The following is a 20,310-nucleotide window of genomic DNA, read 5'->3' as shown; positions in this document are numbered from 1 at the left end:
GGAATTCACTCACCACAGGAGCAACTGTTGATGGCCAGGCATAGTGCAGGGGTTCCCAACCTTTTTGGCTTGAGGGCCACGAATATAATTTTTACAACCCTGAAGGGCCACCAGCCTCCACCAGCAGCACCCCCCCACCAAAGCCGGAGGGAAGGAGTTCAGTGAGGAGGCTCTCTCATACCCCTGGCTGCAGCAGGGAAACTGCATGTGTCCTGTAGCCCTGTGCGCTCCACCTGGGTCCCTAGGGAGATGGGAGATCAGTGCTCCCTTCCCTCTGGTTCCAGCAGGGACCCAGCACTTAGGGACCCAGGCAGGGCACTTTGCCATGCTCCCTGCTGCAGCCAGGGGGAGGGCAGCGCTGATCTCCCATCTCCTTGGCTACAGCAAGGAGCCTGCACCGGCAACGCACTCTGCCTGGGTACTTAGGCAGCGGCTCCCTTCTGCAGCCAGCGGGAGGGGAGCCATGGGCCACTCTGAAAGACCCCGCAGGCTGTGGGTTGGGAACCACTGGTGTAGTGGCTCTCTCCCTGTCCAGCATCCCCTGCCGGCAGTTTCTCCAGTGGTCTTTCTTCCCATGACTTGTCCCCCCGGAGAGGTCATAATTTAGCTCAGCTCTTCTGAGGTAATTTATATCCAGACTCAAACTCTACCCTTCCCTGCATCAGTCCGCTGCTCATTTCCCCCCACTCCTGGGCTCAGCAGAGTTCTGCCTCCTTCTATCACAGAGCGCTGCCTCCCTGAGCCCCCCCCGAAGGCCCAGCTCCTCCAGACCCAGGCTTCTTCCCTGGGGTCTCTTCTCCCAGGCCTGCTTTAGGACCTCTCTCCTTTCAGGGACATACCAGCTCCTTCGTGCAGGCCCCTCTACTGTTCCTTGCTCCCTCTAGTCTGGGCCTTCTTCCCAGCTTGCCCTCTCTCAGGGTTTAATTCCCTTTTCAAAACCCCCTCTCAGGGCCTGCTGCCCCAGGGTGTTCCCTTCCCCTGAAGGCCAACTTTTCTTCCCAGCCTTCTCCTAGTTTGGCCAGGGATCTTATTCTTTGCTCCTGGGCTTCCTCCTCACACCCTCTCTAATCCTAGAGAGCGACTGCAAACTCTCTCCCTTGGTCTTCTTTTTAACGGCAAAGCTGACCTGACTGAATAACCTATAGCTACCACCAGCTATAATCCCTGAACACTTGGTGGTTTGTATTCTCGCACTCCGCCCTGTGGCCAAGCCCCTTTCTACTATAAACATCTTCTCTTGACACTAACCAGCCTGCTCCTGCCCAGCTGAGCTTCACCTTTAAGCCTGGTTCCTCCCCTGCTCCCTCCCCTCCCCAGTGCAGTCAGATAATGCGGGCCTGAGAGGCCATTTATGTTAACCCATTCAGGGACCACGTAGGGTACACGCCCCACCACAGAACCCAAAGACAGAGAGGTTACAAATCAAAATGGGGGCAAGTTATTTAGGTAAAACTATTCAAAGACGGGTGCTTTTCGTTAGGCAGCTACATTCCGCATGAGGCAACTCACGCAAGAGGCCTGACTTTCAAATATGTGGGACACTCACAGTTCTGTGATGGTATGGAGGGTCCTGGTATGGGACATCCTACGCAACTGGGGAATATTTGCAGAGAGACAGAGAGGAAAGAGAGAACAGACATTGAATGAGGCAGATATAGAAAGACAAAGTGGAGTGAAGTCAGGAAGGGAAGCTCTAACCAAAAGCAGGAGAGACACAGCACATGACATTATTAAACAGAAAGCAGATTGGTAATGTTACATTAAATACCGCGCTTGATAAACAGTACACACCTGCTTTATCCCTTTAAATTGCAAGGGATGTGGCTTTGGGGCGTGGCCTTGTGGGGCAGAAGTATCTTTCATCCTGACTAGGAGGTCTAATCCTTGGACTACTAAGTGTCCAGTAAATTTCCCAAGCCCTGGTGTGTGCGGGAATGGAAACTAGAAATAGACCATGACGTTTATTTTAGGTTGTGTTCTTAATGTTACCTGTGTTCACACCGAGGCTTCCTTGGGAGATAAAGAGCCAACGCAATCACTTATCACACCACCTCTCCCACAGCTCACTGTCAAGCAATAGCTCATGTCCACAGCCAGTCCAATCCTGGCCCCACTGAGGCCCATGGCAAGACCCCTATAGGGGTCTTCAATGAGGCTAGGATTTGTGCCTACTAATCTTTCACTTTGCTAGCGGTGTAATGAACACCCAATCTGGGGTTGTCTTGCTGCTGGGAATCTTAGATTCTGGATGTAACAAAAACCATGGGGCCTGGTTCCCCAGTGTCAGTCAGGAGTAACTCCCTTTCAACTCAATGGAGTTGCATCAATGTAAACCTGACATTAAGTGAGGAGAGAATCAGATCCCATTTGTCCAGCTGGAAGCCGTAGCTACAGCGTCTTGCACATCAGCATCGTTTGTATTGTATCTGTGACTTGGTATAGCAGATTGCTGCTCCTGTATACAGGGCCAGCTGGAAAGAATTCATTGCCTGATGCAAACTGGAAATTGTGCAGCCCAGCCACTTGCAATAAGCAGTGACTAAACGTCTTGCAGCCCCTAATATCTTGTTTCCCTAGGCAACCACCTGTGCTGCAGATATGGCAGAGCCAACCATGCTTTATGAAATTTGTAACACAAGACAAACATATGCATCGATATTTTGAAAGCTCTTTTAATAATGATTCATGCCCAGATATTATGGTGATGGGGGGACAGATCAGTAGCTGGCTGGGCATATACGCTCTCATAGAGAGTCAGTGGGGGACTTCGCTGGGCTCTGAGTCAGGCCCACACTAGCATTTTTCATCCACATATCTGAACAACACTCCACAAAGGTGACTAGAACGTCATCCCCCTCATGTCATGGTTGGGGTAACTGAAGAGCAGAGATATTACTGTCAACATTCGCAGACGTGTTCACGGATTTTGGGAACCCAGTTTGAGAAATCACGTGCTTGACTTTCAGAGATGCTGAGCCCTCAAAAACCCAATGGAAATGCGGTTATAAATGACTTATCCAAGGTCTCAGTGCAAATCAGTGGCAGAGCTAGGAATACAACACAGGTCTCTAGGCTCCCAAAGCTGTTTGGTACTGTGGTTATGGACCAGGCCAGCTGTGTTCAAAATCCGAGCGCCTGCCTTTACCACAAGATGAAGGGCCCAATCTGGCAAGGTGCTGAGTGCCATCAACTCCCATTGACTTGGACAGGACTGAAGGACGCTCAGCACCCTGCAAGATCAGATTCCAAGCTATGAAATGGTTATTGCCCAAACAGTAAGTAATAAGATTCCGGATTATTTGTAGTGCTTAGGAGACCTAGTCGCGGACCAGACCCCTTTGTAATGTGCCATGCTGGAAGAAGATTTCACAAGCTTGAGAAAAGGCATCTGTTGAGACGGCACATGACTGTTTGAGACAATTTGGCCAGCTAGAAGAAGGCTGGAGAAAAATGTATAGTGATTTTTAAAAAGCAAGAAACAGCGAGATACTGTAAATTTCTACATGCTTTTGGCAGAACATGTTAAGGAGATACTGTGACAGCAGCAAGGTTTTGGGTTCCCTCTGAGGCTCCCTCTGCAGTGTAGCTAATTGTTTATTCCACGGCTGCACAACCCAGGTCAGGAATTGTGGTAGCCTTCAGCATCACAGTCTGGGTTAATGAACGTGGGAGCTGGAGAGCCAGGAATGACGACCAGGTCTCTATTTAAGCTGCTGGATATGGTTAGCTATGCATTCATTGTAACAGAGTCCTGTGACTCCTCTAATGCAGTCCTGAGAGAGCTCTATATTCCCTGTGCCATACACATACCTCCAAAGGCCCGAAGGGGTTGTGACTGACCGTACAGCAGAGAAGTGCTGTCTATGGGTTGCTCTAGGCCCTGAAGACACAACTCCATTCCTTCTCAATCAGAAGAGCAGCATGTGGTGGTTCCTCCCTCCAGGGACTAACCATGCTAGGCCTGATTCTCCTTTCAGTCACACAGGGTGTGAATCAGGAGTCATGGTCTCAAAATCACTGGAGATACTCCAGCATAAATGAGAGAAGAATCAGGCCTGTTGTCCGGTTGGTGCTCAGCACCCAAACATTAGGACCATTGTAATTTTCGAGAGATCGGTTTTCAAAACCACTCCAAAACAGATGTGTAGCAGAAGTTAGGCTGCTTTGGCTTTTGCAATGCAGCAGCTTGTCCCGCAGCAAAATGGATGATGCTGGTTACTCAGTGTCCAGGTGCATTTCAGATAAGGGCAGCTTGGCCTCCCTCTAGACCATGTCAGCTGGGACTGCAATACTGTACTGGCTGGGGATTGTCCAGTTAATGGCTGGGATAGATAGAGGTGGAAAGTGGCTGCTTTGTATATTACACTCTGAAGTTCACCACTGATTGTGGTCGCCTGCATATATCTACGTGGCACTTAACCTGTAATCCAGCACTGCTGACTATGCTGTGTAACAGTTTACAGCTCTGCTTCATTTTGCTACTGGAACATAGAGAAAGATTTCCCTTTCCTGAGAACAAAGAAAAAATTCTGCCTCTCCAAGGGGGGTGAGGGGTGTTCCTGAGCTCTGTCATTTTTATAACTGTGCAACGCACCCCCTCACTTTTATTCTCCTGCATCCCCTAGCATTCAAGAAATTTCTGTCACTGAGGGGGCGGAGAATCAGAACGTGTGACAGACAATAGGACTCCTCATCAAAGTCAGGCACAACAAGAGCAGCTTATTTTTCAGCAGATAATTTGGTTCTAGGCATGGTCACCAAAACCTCATCATCATCCGGAAGCGTTGTAGTCTTGGGAGAGGGGAAGTTTCCATTAGTGCTCCTAAAAATCTGGTCCCTGCAGCTTTTGCCCAGGCCCGCCACTTCATTCTGCTTATTACATTGCAAGGAATATAGCAGTAAAGGTCAGAGATGGGATGCTCATCCCATCAACCCAGTGTTCTTTGGATCTCCCTTTACTAAATGGGTTTCATATCTATTGCCTTTTGTAAGGCTGAGGAGCAGCTAGATGCCAGGAAGTGAGGGAGACAAAGGGTGTGCTTCTGATCTTAGTTACCCCAGTGTAAATCCACCAAAATCAGTGGAGTTACTCTGGATTTACACAGGTCTAACTGAGTTCAGGACTTGGACATGGATCGCCAATAATACACAAGCTCAGTCACTTCTCAAACACAAGTCTCTCTTATTCTCATATTTGTAGACATAACATATTCTGCACTCACATAGCACCTTGGACCAGAGGTACACGGATCTTACACTGAGCGCACCACACACTGTTCGTTCTCCCACGGTCCACCAGGTGAGTCTTTCACAGCGGAGCCCGTTGTCTGACAGTGAAGGTGCCTTTCCCCTTATTTGAGGCCAAGGAGCCTGTCTTTGCGACAAAATTCTGACTAATAAACCAGTTCCTGCTATCAGAGAGAGCAGTATTCCCCATCCCTGGCCATTTTTTGCAGGTTACTGGGTTTACTGGTGTGGGTTCTGCTATGCTAAGAAGTGGTATTTTTCCATCCATTCATTTTAAAACAGCCAACCCCACAATGCCTCTTTCCCCCTCTCTCCTGATACCAGTGCTTCATTTCCAGGTACGTCAGTTGCGTTTCACACGGTGAGTCACGTACAATAAAAGAATGATGCATTGTATCAGGAATTCTGGTCCCTCTACAAGATGCATCATTCTCTAGCACCATTTACTGTCTGGCCATAAAGCGACATCACTGCATTGAACCCATATTCCTCTGCACAGCACCAGCTGCATCTCCATTGTGGCTGGGAAGAAGTGGAGAGGATTTACTGCCCAGAATGAAACCGATACAATGGCACAGTGTTATCCAGTCGGCAGAGCCCTGAGCTGGGAGTCTGGAGAATTGGGTTCTGCTCTCAGTTCTGCTAATGACTTTGGGCAAGTCACAGCTCTCTGTGCCTCAGTTTCCCCAGCTCTAAAATGGGATGATGGTGCTCCACCATCTTTTCTACACCACCGTGAGATATGAGAGCTAAGTAGTAATATGTAACTCAAGCATCTATTTTTCCTTGGTCCCTTAACGAAAGTCTGAAGAGATGAATTACTGCAACCAAAACATTTAAGGTTGATATCAGCGTGAGGGAGCTTATTAACTAATTGCAGTCCCAAATGTTTTTATCAGTCATCAGAGAGCACTGTGCAGAGTGGCTCATTGTGGTCTGGATGCTGAGTCACCCATCAGGGCCTGTGCATCAGGGGCTAAGAGAGACTTCAGGCATGTCACAGAAAGGGCGGAGGCAGAGCATCAGCCATTAAACTACTTAGCTCACTGTCTCCCCAGCAGTACTGCTGTTCCTTCCCCTGGCCCTTCACCCTCTCGCACTCCAGGGAGGTGCCCCCTCAGGGGATTCCTTCCATGCAGACAGAAAAGGGGATTAAATAAGAGATGAGCTGAGAGATGGAAAAGGGCTCTCCACCTAATGAACTGTCAGGCATTTTGATTGAATGCCATGTGGCAAATTTACAGTACAGCTGTTTCCTAAGCTTCTCTCCAATAATCATACTGGAGCACCAGCACCATCTCCTTCTCACACTCCCACTTATTTTATTTACCACTTACACCCAGACAGAGGGCTGTGTAGAATAGTCACACCTGCCAACTCTGTAAGCAAGCGTTGAGTTCTACCCGCGCTGCCCTCCAGCTCACACTAGTGAGTGACTTTCAGTGACTATGGCCCGAAAGAGCTTGCACAGGATGGCCTCCCACCCCCACTGGACATTGAAGGTGAGAAAGGGAGGTGCCGGGGGGGGGGGGGGGGAGGGGAGGGAGTGGCTAGTTCATCAAGTAAACCTCTCTGCAGCTGATTTGCTTCCAATGCTTGTGACCCAAACTGCGGAGTTTGCTTCTCAAACTGAGCCCCCCAGAGTTTGCACAGCCCCTTCTATAAGCTGAGAGCTCCTGCTTTCTACAGCATGAAAGCGTGGGTTCCTGCTGATTTCAAACACTTAGCAGCAGAGCAAGGCAGACAGCTCCTCTCCATTCTTATCTTGATTGATTTTTTTTTTTAAATGTACATGGTATTTCAGTAAGTACGACCATAAAACACCGGAGCTGGCTGAGATGCAATCCTGAGCCTACAATGGGGGGCTGAAGGATTTGGCCACGGTTATATCAGTCCCCCTCCCCCAGCTGAAGACATACGTCCATCATTTGTAACCAAAGTATGCCACTTGGGCTACCTAGTTACAGCCCCATCAGCTTTTAGGTGGCCAAAGAGCAGTAGTGACTAGTACCACTTTTTTTTTCAACCTGCGTCTGGCCAAGCACCTTCCTCTCCAACATCAGTCTTGACCTGACAATTCCCATGGATGTCACCTCCAACACGATCATGGGGCTGCACCATAAATCCCTTTGGAAATAGAAGCTAGCGCGGTCTATGGGAGCTCGTGGTACCTCCCCAGGCGCACATCACACCTCTGCTCAGGGATGTTCACTGGCTGCCCATTGGCTTCTGGCTGACATGAAGGTCTAATTCCCTAAACGGGCGGAGACTCTTACTTGTGCCACGCTGCGGCAGTGGAGATCACAGTGGATGGGCAGGAGCCCCTTCCGGAGGAAAGAGGGAGCTGTCAGCCAAGAGTTCTCCGCGTGGGCCCCTTGCTTTCCAAATTAATTCTGCCCATAGGTCCCAACTCTGCAATGCCTTGCAGGTAGTTGGACCCTCTTGTGCACATTGCAGGAGGAGGGCTGTAGCCTGATGTAGCCCAAATCTGTTGGCTTTCCAAAGCCAGCTGTGGGCGTGTGTGTGTCTTTTTGTGCCTGGCTCTGCTTTTGCTTCATCGGAATGGGAGCTTTTCATTGGCACTACACCCGCTAATCCTTGCCTCCATCATTACAGTTGTACTGTGCTTTTAATTAACGGACAAGGAGTCTACAGTGAGTCTCAAGGGTCCTTTGCTGCTGTGTTTAAATTCAAATGCATAAATAAAATGAAAAAGGTAACACGCAGTACACAAAGGCCAGGGAGTCTGGAACAAGTATTTGTAAAAATGTACATGAAGGGAAAAGGCTCAGTAAAATAGATAGACTTTATCGATGTGAGACAGGAATGTCCAACGTGCAGTCAAATTATTCTGTGTTACTGTATAATCTATGCATAACTCTTCCATACAACGCTATGACGTGTCCCATTGTTTTATGCTAGGCTGTGAATCTGATTCCCAGAGTCCAGTTCCATTCCTCCGTTGCTTTACAAAGAGTTAATACCTTTTAAAGCAGCTCTAGTCATTGGGCTGAAATATGCCTATTGAAATGACCAGGGACATGGCTGTAAAGAAAACCCAATGGGAGGTTTGGGGAAAGTGCTTGTTATACCCGTCTCCTTGTGTTTGGCGTCAAGGCCAGCTGGGGAGAGGGGCCCTAACGCCTAGCAGAAGGGAAGTCACTTCTGTGAATGATAAATAGCATGAGTTTGTGGTGCATCCAGTTCCCTGTGCCTGCACCCCAGGCATACTAGCTCCAGCCCCGAGGGGTGCGGAAGGCATGGAGGAAAAGTTAAGCCTGCCAGGAAAGGCTTTCACTGCCACAGACTTTTCTAGCGGTAGATCTGCTGCATTGCCAGAGATCCATGCCGCCTTGCAGCTCGGTACTCTATACCACTCCAATCCCTACAGGGCCCCAACTTCATGGAGTTCACACCAGTGGGAGAAGGGAAGCAGGTCCTGCCGCTTAGACTGAATTCGGAGGGTCATATGGGGTACTGCCCCTCCAGCTCCAAAGCCCTCACCTACATGTCCCACTTCTCTGTGGGTATGTCTGCTCTGCAGCTACAGGTGTAAATTTCAGCTCAAGAGGACGTACCTACGCTGGCTCTGATCAAGTTAGTGTGCTGAAAACAGAACGGGAGCTGCAGCAATGCAAGCGGCAGGAGGGGCTAATGGCCTCAAGTACATCCTAGAGTCTCAGACGGGATTGTACTCAGGGCAGGTAGCTGCTCGTGCCACCATGGGCACCCTTCTATTTTTAGCAGGCTAGCTTGATCAGAGATAGATTCCAAGGCCCGACAAGACCAGTGTGATCATCTAGTCTGACCTCCTGTATAACTCAGGCCACAGAACTTCCCCTAAAGAATTCCTAGAGCAGATCCTTTAGAAAAACATCCCATCTAGATTTAAAAATAGTCAGTGAGGAAGAATCCACCGTGACCCATGGTAAATTGTTCCAGTGGTTAATCACTCTCACTGTTAAAAATTTACACCTGATTTCCAGTCTCAATTTGTCTAGCTTCAACTTCTAGCCATTGGATCGTGCTAGACCTTTCTCTGCTAGATTGAAGAGTCCATTATTAAATATTTGTTCCCCATGTAGATACTTATAGACTGGAATCAAGTCCCCCCTTAACCTTCTCTTTGTTAAGATAAATAGATGGAGCTCTTTGAGTCTATCACTATAAGGCAGGTTTTCTAATCCTTGAATCATTCCCGTGGTTCTTCTCTGAACCCCCTCCAATTTATCAACATACTTCTGGAATTGTGGGCACCAGAATTGGACCCAGCCTGCCAGCTGCAGTTGCACCAGCGCCAAATACAGATGTAAAATAACTAGGGCCATCAAGCGATTAAAAAAATTAATCATGATTAATTGCACAATTAATTGTGCTGTTAAACAATAATAGAATACCATTTATTTAAATATTTTGGATGTTTTCTACATTTTCAAAAATATTGATTTCAATTACAACACAATACAAAGTGTACAGTGCTCACTTTATATTTTTATTAAAAATATTTTCATTGTAAAAAACACATAGTATTTCAATTCACCTCATACTGTAGTGCAATCCCTTTACCATGAAAGTTGAACTTACGAATGTAGAATTATGTAAAAAAACTGCACTTAAAAATAAAACGATGTAAAACTTTAGAACCTACAAGTCCACTCAGTCCTACTTGTTGTTCAGCCAATCGCTAAGACAAACAAGTTTGTTTACATTTACGAGAGATAATGCTGCCCACTTCTTGTTTACAATGTCACCTGAAAGTGAGAACAGGCATTCGCATGGCACTGTAGCCAGCATTGCAAGGTATTTACGTGCCAGATATGCTAAAGGTTTGTATGCCCCTTCATGCTTCAACCACCATTCCAAAGGACATGCTTTCATGCTGACGATGGGTTCAGCTCCATAACGATCCAAAGCAGTACAGACATTCATTTTCATATTCATTTTCAGCATCCGAGTCAGATGCCACCAACAGAAGGTTGATTTTCTTTTTTGGTGGTTTGGGTTCTGTAGTTTCTGCATTGGAGTGTCGCTCTTTTTTTCTGAGAGCATGTTCCACACCTCGTCCCTCTCAGATTTTGGAAGGCACTTCAGATGCTTAAATCTTGGGTCGAATGTTGTAGCTATCTTTAGAAATCTCACATTGGTACCTTCTTTGCATTTTGTCCTATCTGCAATGAAAGTGTTCTTAAAGCGAACAACATGTACTGGGTCATCATCCAAGACTGCCAAAACACAGAATATAGAACGCGGGTAAAACCACAGAGCAGGAGACATACAATTCTCCCCCAAGGAGTTCAGTCACAAATTTAATTAACACACTTTTTTTAAACGAACGTCATCAGCATGGAAGCATGTCTTCTGGAATGGTGGCTGTATCATGAAGGGGCATAGGATTGTTTAGCATATCTGGCACGTAAATACCATGCAATGCCAGACCACCTATGACTGGCCAGAAGATTGTGCCCCATCCTGTCGGGCACAGACCCAGCCACAGGGATTCACACATTTGTGACCTCCGGGCGCAATTACTGCAACTTGTTATATTTGGGAATGAAGTCACATGCCCTGGAAAAGCTCCAATCAGCTGCAAAATACAGGCCAATCAGGGCACATGGCCTCAGTGCTCTGGGGTCTGCACTAGCTACTCACTGAGCACAGAGTGTAATTCATGATCCTTCCTTACATTCATTCTGCTCTCTCTCTATTGGATTGGCTCTGGCTACCTCTCCTTAAGCACCCACAACTTCCCTTGACAGCTACGTGCCACCAGGAGAATGAAACCATGATCAACCAGAGGAAGGTGTCTAAGCATGGACGGCAGAACTTATGCAGGAGTTGGAACCAGTGTATTCAATTCATTGCCACAGGGGAGAAGAGACTACAGGTATCACCAGAACTAATTGCAAGACTCAGCTCTGCCATTTAGCTTTCCCTCAATAATTGCTTCACACAAACAAACAGACACCCACCCATGGAAATGAAAACAAACACCTCGAAACGAATCAGCTATTTCTGCTATCAGCCGGAAAAGGGGGGAGAGACAGAATGGGTGCTATTGTAATACAATGCGATGGCTATATAAATAGGAACACAGGATTTGCCAGGCTGGATCAGACCCAAGGTCCATCTAGTTCTGTATCCCATTTCTGACAGTGGCCAAGCCAGATTCGTTAGAGGAAAGTAGAGGATAATCTGCCCCTCTTTGTTCTGTGTTTGTACAAACCTAGTACAAGGGTCCATTGTCACCTTTGCTTTATGTGTTCCCAGTATATGGTTAAAATATGGAATGAGGCATGTAGGGGTGATCAGTCCCCAACTGAGGAGAGTAGCTATAATTCTCTCTCTAATGGTTCCTTGATGGTAGATAGGCACATCTAATCTAAAATGAGCATGCTACCCTTTTTTATAATCAATTATAACACCCCCTAATTAATTAACATTAAATCCACCTTTTTTACCATAATTCAAATGTTTGCTACTTTCTCATTGGCTATTTAACATTAACCATCTTAATTAGCATGTGTAAATACTACACCAATAACTACCAAACTAGAAAGCATTTTCTACAGCATCAACAATTTATCTAAAACACTTGTAAACATGTTTTGGTCCAGGCTGGTTTTTACATGACCTGGGGTTATAGCCGAGCTTGTCTCTCTAACTTGCCTCTGAGCTGTCTCACTTCACTCATATTTTACCAGAAGCCTATTTTCAGCAAATAGATTTTTGGGGCTACTTACATTTCAACACATTTCTATATAACATAAGCAAGCATCATATTTATAGACTGCACAAATGACTGTTGCTCCTAAGAGCTATGGTAACACAAATCATAGCAAGAATATCCAGAGTGGTGGTGGTGAAGTTCTTGGCCTCAACAACTTCCTATGGCAGTGAGTTCCGCAGTTTAATCACACACTATGTGAAAGAGCGTTTACTTTTATTGGATTTAAATCTGCCACCTTTTAATTTCCTTGAATGTTTCCTTGTTCTTGTGTTAGGAGATAGAGACAACTGCAGAGTTACCATTTCCACTGGTTCTGGAAACCTTTTAGCCTCTTTTCTTCCCTACTTTCTGAGTTAAAATTACCATATAAGTATCTTGGGTAAACCTAGAGAAGAACCCAGAACACTATTCTGGATTCACAGTTTTCAACAGTTTCACATGTTCTTTATTTCCAAGAGTGTTTCAACAAAACCATTTATAAAGTGTGTTTGTTTGTTTTAAGTACAAAGCATTATTTAAAGTCCCATGAACTTCTACACTTTGGGGAATGCAAAAAGCATCTGCAGATTTTAAAAGGTTTGATTAGCTATATTGATTATGTTTTCAAGTTTTGCTTACTGTTCAGTTTTTAAAAAGCCAGTGAATATCTTTTTAATAGCTCCCCTTCTGTCTAATAATGAGTTAATCCGATTTTGCAATTAAACAGCCTAACCATGCAGAATAGGAGAAAACAAAGAGTGACTGATGTGGGAATAAAATAACCCCATCACATTTCTGCAGATTTTGCAGGGAAATCCTTGCAGATTTAGCAAACATTTTTCTGCAGATTTCTAATGTCTTTCTTCATGGGCAATTGGAACAAAGGACACACCCTCCGTCTGTATCAGAAGTGAAGTGAGGAAAACCGATGCTTTCCGGCGGATGCAAAAAGGTCAGTCATCACTAGTTGCTCACTGGGACAAGAATCTTAAAGGCAGAATAAATCCAAGAAAATGGATTTGAAATGAGATCCTGAATTGCATGAATGCTCTGAGATAGTCCCGGAGACCGAGGGCAGAATGGTCCTTGAATGGACAGTGTGGTTTTCTTTTATTTGACTTCAGTGGGATTGCACTTGCACAGGAATAACAAAGAGCTCAATCTGATTCAGTACCTTCAAGGAAGATTGCTTAAGAAGTTAGCATTAAGGGTGTTTGCCGCACACAAGACACAGATTAGCAATGTTATAATGCTCTACGCAGTGCTGTGATGAATAAGATAACTGGCAGTTTTGCAGCACAAGGCAGATATTGCGACACCAGTATGTGCCAAGTTAAATGATCAATTACATTCTGTCGACCTAATTTCCTCCTACACATTCAGATGGACGCAGTATCCTCATTCACTTCCTGTCCTACACTGTAGCATAGCATGGCTTTGTGTTACAGCCACATTTCGCCCACCTTTCTGCCCTACGGTGGGGATGAAACATAGGGTGACAGGAATTGACATCTTCTGGTAAATTCAGAGGCCTGGGATCGGGGGAATCTCAGTTCTGTTCCTGGCTCTGCCATTGACTCTCAGCATGACCTTGGAAAAATCATGTCACTGCTCTGAGCCTCAGTTTCCCCATCTATAAAATGGGGACAATACTTACTTCACTGGGCCATGAGAGGTTACAATTAATATTTGTAAAGCACTCTGAGACCTTGGATGGAAGCTGCAATATAAGTGCAGATCCTTTTTTTATTTCATGTATAGTTTATGTAGCAGGTTGTATATATGTTAAGGTTTCATATCAGTGCTTTCGCTCCAAGAGATGCTAAAAGAGCAACTCATTTCAACCTGGCCTTCATTTTCAGAGGTGATGAGTACCCACAATGTCACCTGAAGTCAAAGGGCAGTGTGAATGCTCAGCATCTCTATAAACCTAGCCTCTATTGTACTGAGGGGTTTAATGGAAACATAGGATCTGAGTTTAGCTGCTTCCTTGGGAAGTAACCGAGGTCTGGCCTGGTGGCCTCACCGCATTAGAGAAATCATTTTAAAGAATAAAATTTTGAGGCAAAGTGGAGCACTTAGTGGGTGTGCCCATCTGCATACCAAAGAAAGCTCTTCCCACGCACAGCAGTGCTGGGGCCCAAGCTCTGGGAACAAGCTGCCAGGCGTGGGTAGGATTGTGGGGGCATGGTGGTTTATTCCTGTGGGTTTTGCAAGCCGGAAGAGTGAAAGAATTCCCACACAAAGACACAGCCACTGTCAGCTCCAGGCCTGTCACCAAGCGTGGGTTCTTCTCTCCTTCATAATGAACAGCTTCTCACCCACCTACCTGAGGAGCACCATCCTGCAAGATGATGAGTGTTGCTCAAGGAAAGTGTGTAAAAAATAAATAAATAAAAAAAAAATAAAATGTTTTTTAAATATATATCTGTTCTTGACAAAATTCTGTAATGAGTGCTGGTGACATTCCCAGTGCTCTCTGGATCCTAGGTAGAAATCCTAGAACAAAGTGCACCTGTTCTAGAAACCTTGAGTCCCTTTCTGTTCATACCAAAGCCAGGGGAAAGCGAGAGCAACTCTATTGAAGTTACAGGAAGCATGTTGATGTTAAAAAAAGATCAAACACAGGCATCTGTTGCTTGGCACTGAGAAAAAGATATGCTACCAAGTGCATGTCACCAAAAGGGTATGTGCAGAGGTAAACTAGACACTGCACCCTATACATTTGGACACCGATCCTGCAATGAGCTTTAATTCATGGACTTTACTAGGATTTTGTGCAGCTACAAGGGACATCTGCATAGAGCTCACAGAAGGATCAGGGCCTGTCTTTAGAAACACAGACACACACTTGGATCCTAGCAGACATAAATCATCCTTTCAAGGCAGATACACTGATTTCCACGTAGGAGGTGGCTTCTACCCACCAGAAGAGTATGGTTCTGAAACAGCCTAACTAGTTTTAAGATGGAGCTTGATAAATTCATGCATGGGATTCCAGTATGGGGTTGCCTGAGATAGCAGGGACAGGACTCAATGACAAAGGAGGTTCCTTCCTGTCCTATTCTCCTATAATTCCTAGTTTTATTTGCATGCAACACTCGTATGAGACATTTAAAAACTGAGGCCCTGTCTACTTTGCATGGACGTTAAAGATCCTATGGGGCTCACGCCCAAGTTTCATCTTCCACCACTTCTCACTATTGTGCTGGTTGAGTGCTGTATTCCCACCCCAGAAATGGTTGCATTGCAATGGGGTGGAGTGTGAATAATGTGCTTAGTGTTTTGGGTCCCTTTGGGACGAAAGTGTAAAATACTATTAAATGTATTCATAATGGCAGCTGTCCTGCCCTTGCATGGGATGTGAATTTATCACAGCTTTGAGAGGTTCTCAGTGCACTGAGATTGCCCACAACCACCCCTATAAAAGGGGTTTTTAATTTAATAAGCAGCTGATGATTCAGCTAATATGAGTCATGTTACAATGTGTGATTCAGAAAAATGGACTATCAGCAGAGGGCTATGAAATTATTATTATTATTATTATTATTTAAATAAAAGATGGATTTTGCTTTCTAATCACTCCCATTTTTGTACAAATGTATTTTGGTTACCTTATTTTATATAAATTTGCACTCTCTGTGGAAACACTTAGGTCAGATTTCCATGCCCTGAATGATTGGGATAATATAGCCATCTAGCTATTGAGAAGCAGAGAACTTAGCCCTAGTACTCAGAGCAAGGTTTAGAAATCCAAGTTTTATTCTCCCACTAACACTGAATTGCTGTGTGACCTTGGGAAAACCACTGAGCTTCACTGCACTTGGAAATATGGATGTAATACACCCCCAGCTGTTAGGAGAGATGTGAAGATTAATTAATGTTTGACATGGGCTTTGGATGAAAAGTGCAAAGTGTTATTCTTATCACTAATGGTCAAAGTAGGTTCCTACATTTCTGAAGTAACCAAATGGAGGCTGACGTACTTCTAATTTACACATGAGCAAATCTTGGCATTAATCTTCAAATGTATCAAAGATTCAACATTTGGGGATGGGGAGGAGGAATTAAGTGATAATATTGTGGATAGGGATTTTCAAGTGAGCCGAAAAGGAGGTGAGGGGGGAAAAAATCAGTAAATATTTAAATCCTTTAGGCACCTTTGAAATCCCAGCCTTACAGAATAATATTTGCCTCAAAATTAATACCAGTCTTTAATAACATTTATTTTTCTGATTGACACACATTCAGGCAACACAAAATTAATCTTAGTTACATAGTAGCTTTCAGATCACTCTCTCTGTCTTTTTGATGTCATTCCTCATCTTGCAAACTGTTCTCTCACAGCCAAACCTTAGTACCCCCACTAAGCCACAGTGAAGTCAGGAGGATTCTCACAGGCACAGAGGCTTATCTACGTGGAATAGGTTGCAGGACTGGGGTTTAAATGTAAATTCTATACATTTTAAAATAATATAAATTTTAGGTGAAAATTTGCCTAATGCAATAATCAGCACCAACCATTTATTTTCCAAAAATGTAGCTCAGCTTCTACAACTAAGGTCAACGAACACACAGAAATGTCTGCATCTACAGGGTTATTGTACAGTGCCTGAAAGCCATGCTTTGAACCCACAATATTTTAGTGCCTATATTATACAAATTCAACATGCTTTCAGTTTTGCATTCGCAATACGTAATCCATTAAAGAAACTGACAGCTATAAACATTTGCCTCCATGCCTAGTCAATTAAAAAACGTTCTCTTTAAGAGTCACAATCAGCCTTAACTTAATTGTATGCCTAGAGATAAGTGTACAAAAGCATGTCTCATTTTATCCATCAGCATAATCCACTGCCTTATTAATTTGATTATTTTTCTCTGGTAAAATGAATGCCTTGAGACACTGAAGGTGAAGTAATTAATGGGCAGTTTCTTGTCGTTGTTTGCTCACCATTGTGAACACCTGGACAGCAGGGTAAACCAAAACAACCACTCCTTAACTCAGAGTGCACAGGTTCAGTGCAGCACAGGATTATTAATCATTCAGAGATTAACAAAACAGAAATATCAGGAGCCTGGGATCTAAAACAGCTCTCACTCTACTGCCCCACCAGAACCCTACAAAGAGCACTGACAGTGAAAACAGAAATGCATTTTAACTGGCTACAATTTTAGTTTCACAAGATAGAGCTGGGAATACTAGCACTACACGTTTTATAAAGCGCCCCTAACCTATTCCCTGCCCTCTAATATTTAATCTGCAAAAATTATTACCCTTGTAGATTTAATGGAATTCAATTCACAAGAAGCGCATATGCATTTAAAAAAAAAAAAAAGACGCAAAGAATTGCACACTGGATAAATGCATTAACCAAGAGATATTGGATACCAGAGGACAGGATTTTTGCAATTCACTGATTGCGCGGAAATCCCCTGCAAGCCTGTAGGTGTGACACACAAACCGCCTCCCAGCCTGTGGAGGAGGTGAAGAGGAGCCCAAAATCTATACAAAAGGTAGGGGGAAGAAAAGATACCTTACCCACATGAGTGATGACTGTAGCCAGTCGCTGGGTTAGCTCTTGATGTGACATCTCTTCTTCTTTTAACCAAAAAAGCATTTCACAGAAGGACTGCACAGCATTTAAAAAAAAAAAAATGCAACTGGAGTGGGAGGCTACACACACACACACACAAAGCAAGTACCACTCCCAGGATATGATTCTTCCAGGCTCCTTACATCTTCTGTGCACTGACCATCTCTCACAGTCTGCAACCCTGCATGCTGGAAATAACCCCTTAAAAAGGTTTTTCCAAAGGGATCTTTTACACGAAAGGTGAAAAAATAAAAAAGATGAGTTGATTGCTTATGGGTCCCCCCTTAAGAATGAGGCAAGCAAGGAATAAAGAGACAAATCAGCTGCCAGATACCTGCCTCCAGGGAGACTTTGGGATAGTAATGCTTTCAGTCAGGAAAAAATCCTGGAGCTATGGAATATTATGAAGAGGAGTGGAGCTTGCAAAGAGAAATCACACCATTATAGCCTGAGGTCAGCAGGTTCCTATAGCTCTCTCCTTTCTCAGGCGTGGCTGGGAGGAGACTAAGAACCACGGTGCTTCTGTGCCCCAACCCCTTCCACCTTTGGTAGTGAGAGATGTATGCCCATTTTAAGTCTCATACATTGTTGACCTTAAAGGATAAAGCACACACAGAGCCTAGGGAGTATGTTAAAATCCTCATCACGTCTCTTCAGGAAACATTTGACAAAGAGAGGTGCGGTGGGCTGTTTAAAATGTTAGGGCCTGCTACAGATCTGCATACTAATCAGCCCTTTGGTTAGGCAGGATTTTTAAAGGCACCCTCCCCATTGCAGAGAGTGTATTAGCACCTGGTGAGGAGAGGGGACAGAAACCCTCCCCTTACTGCCCTCTCCAGCGAAGTGATATTGACAGGCCTACCAAAATTCTCTATTGATCTGAACAGCCCAGTGTTATTCTCTGCATGTGGCGTTTTCCCTGGGGAGTGGGAAGTTGATCTCAAAAAACCCTGGTTTAAAGAAAGAAAGAAAAAGAAAGATCAGTTCACAATGCAGAAGCCACTTCACATGCTAAATAAATATAAGGCATTGGGGCAGCCTTCACATTTGCTGTTCTGCTGGCAGTGTAATGTTATCCCCCATCCTGGAACTTGTCTATTGGCTTTTCCAGCTTCTATTGTTCCAGGTATAGGCATTAGCTGGTATAAATAAGCCAAACGGGTGCCTGCATGGGGAAAGCATCTTAGACATGTCCAGAAGCAGAGCTGAGACCTCTAGGTGGTGCAAGGGCAAAGCAGCTGTCCGGTGGTGGATGACAATGAGTCCCCAGTGTCGGGCTGCCCTTCAGAGCAGCAGTAATGGATAAAGAGGCCTTCAGCAATTCCTGACTATGGATCCCAGCTGGTACCCAAGAGGAGAAAAAAGCAGAAGTAATGGCCCACGCAGAAAAGCTACAAAACATGATCACCCCGCTGCAGGCAATGCAAAATCTGTACAGGGAAGTTAGAATCCCTCCTCCCCCCAACTCTCTTGCAATCAGTACATTTTCCTCCTTCCTTCTGTCTAGGGATCAATGTAAATTGAATGTGAGACCTTTTACTAGGAAAATGGGAAAGCTGAGTGCAAATTTATTAGGTAGTTAAAGATAGAAAACAATGGAGTGTGTTTCCTAGAGATGGGTCCCAGTCACAAGGTGCGGCTCCAGATCACACTCCAGATTTTCCCATAGCTCAGGGTTGTTTTGATCCAGCATTTATTTTGGATCCATCTCTTTCAAAACAGCTAGAGTGCATGATGCTGGGTAGGTAAAATGTGCCAATGTCAGTTGCCAAATACCAGACATCCCAAGAGTCTTGGGTTTCGCAGGACTGTCCCCACTTGATCCCCAACAGCCTCCTGTACCATCAAAGTGACTCCTGTCCCACAGGGCTGGCTGGGCTCTGCTGAAGAGGCAGCCAGGCCAAATCTGAGTAAGTGGTGCCATAATCTGGTGGGACAGGAACTGCAGGAGATGCTGCTGCAGGGTGAGCGTGGGGTGAGCTCGCTCTTCAACTCCCCCTCCCTGGCCTTCCCAAACCCCAGGCCTCCCAGCCACACCAGGAACAGGACCTGTCCTGCTTTAGCCACTTGAAATATTGGGTGAGATTACAAAACAGTTCATGATTAGTTTATTTGATATATATTCTTTTGTATAGCTGCGACAGTGTTGTTAGGGGTTTTGCATACAGGAAAGGAGGCCCTGTCACTGCTAATCGAATTTCTGTAACTATGGCAGAAGTGGGGTTGCTCTGTAATAATTTATGAATAGTATATTACTGAACCAGTTATTGGGATGTTTGCTACATGCGTATGTCGGGTTATTTTAATATTAAGATGTTGGAGAAACAAGCAGGGAACCAGACAATGGGTCAAGATAGCTACCCATTTGCCAACACTGAGCAGGAGCCATTTGCTTTCATGTCCTATCTTGGACCCCCTACGGAGAGCACTGAACAGGTTTTGGGCAGCCTGGTCCAAGCCCCAGAAACTGAGGAGAACAAAGATCCTGGCTAGTTTTATAAGGACTCCCACAAGCAGGGGGGAGATGCAGCTGTCAAGGGGCTGTTTGGAAAACAGACTGGCACCCGAAGGCACCCACCAGGATGTCTGAAGAAACCAGGCCTTCCTAGGCTCCCTTCACAGTGTGAAGGACTTAGGTAAGATAGACGTGTGTAGACCTTTTGTTGATTTAAAATCCTTTTACTCTTATGTTCTGCTTTGTTCCTACTGTTAAGATTAAACAATACTTGGGTTTGAGAAGGCTGTCTGGGCACTGTATTT

Source organism: Emydura macquarii, unplaced genomic scaffold (genome assembly GCF_026122565.2).
Source record: "Emydura macquarii macquarii isolate MOO-44397 ecotype Brisbane River unplaced genomic scaffold, CSIRO-AGI_Emac_v2 contig_3603, whole genome shotgun sequence".
NCBI classification, from domain to species: Eukaryota; Metazoa; Chordata; order Testudines; family Chelidae; genus Emydura; species Emydura macquarii.
The sequence above is the reverse complement of the archived record's forward strand: the minus strand, read 5'-3'. Positions refer to the sequence as shown.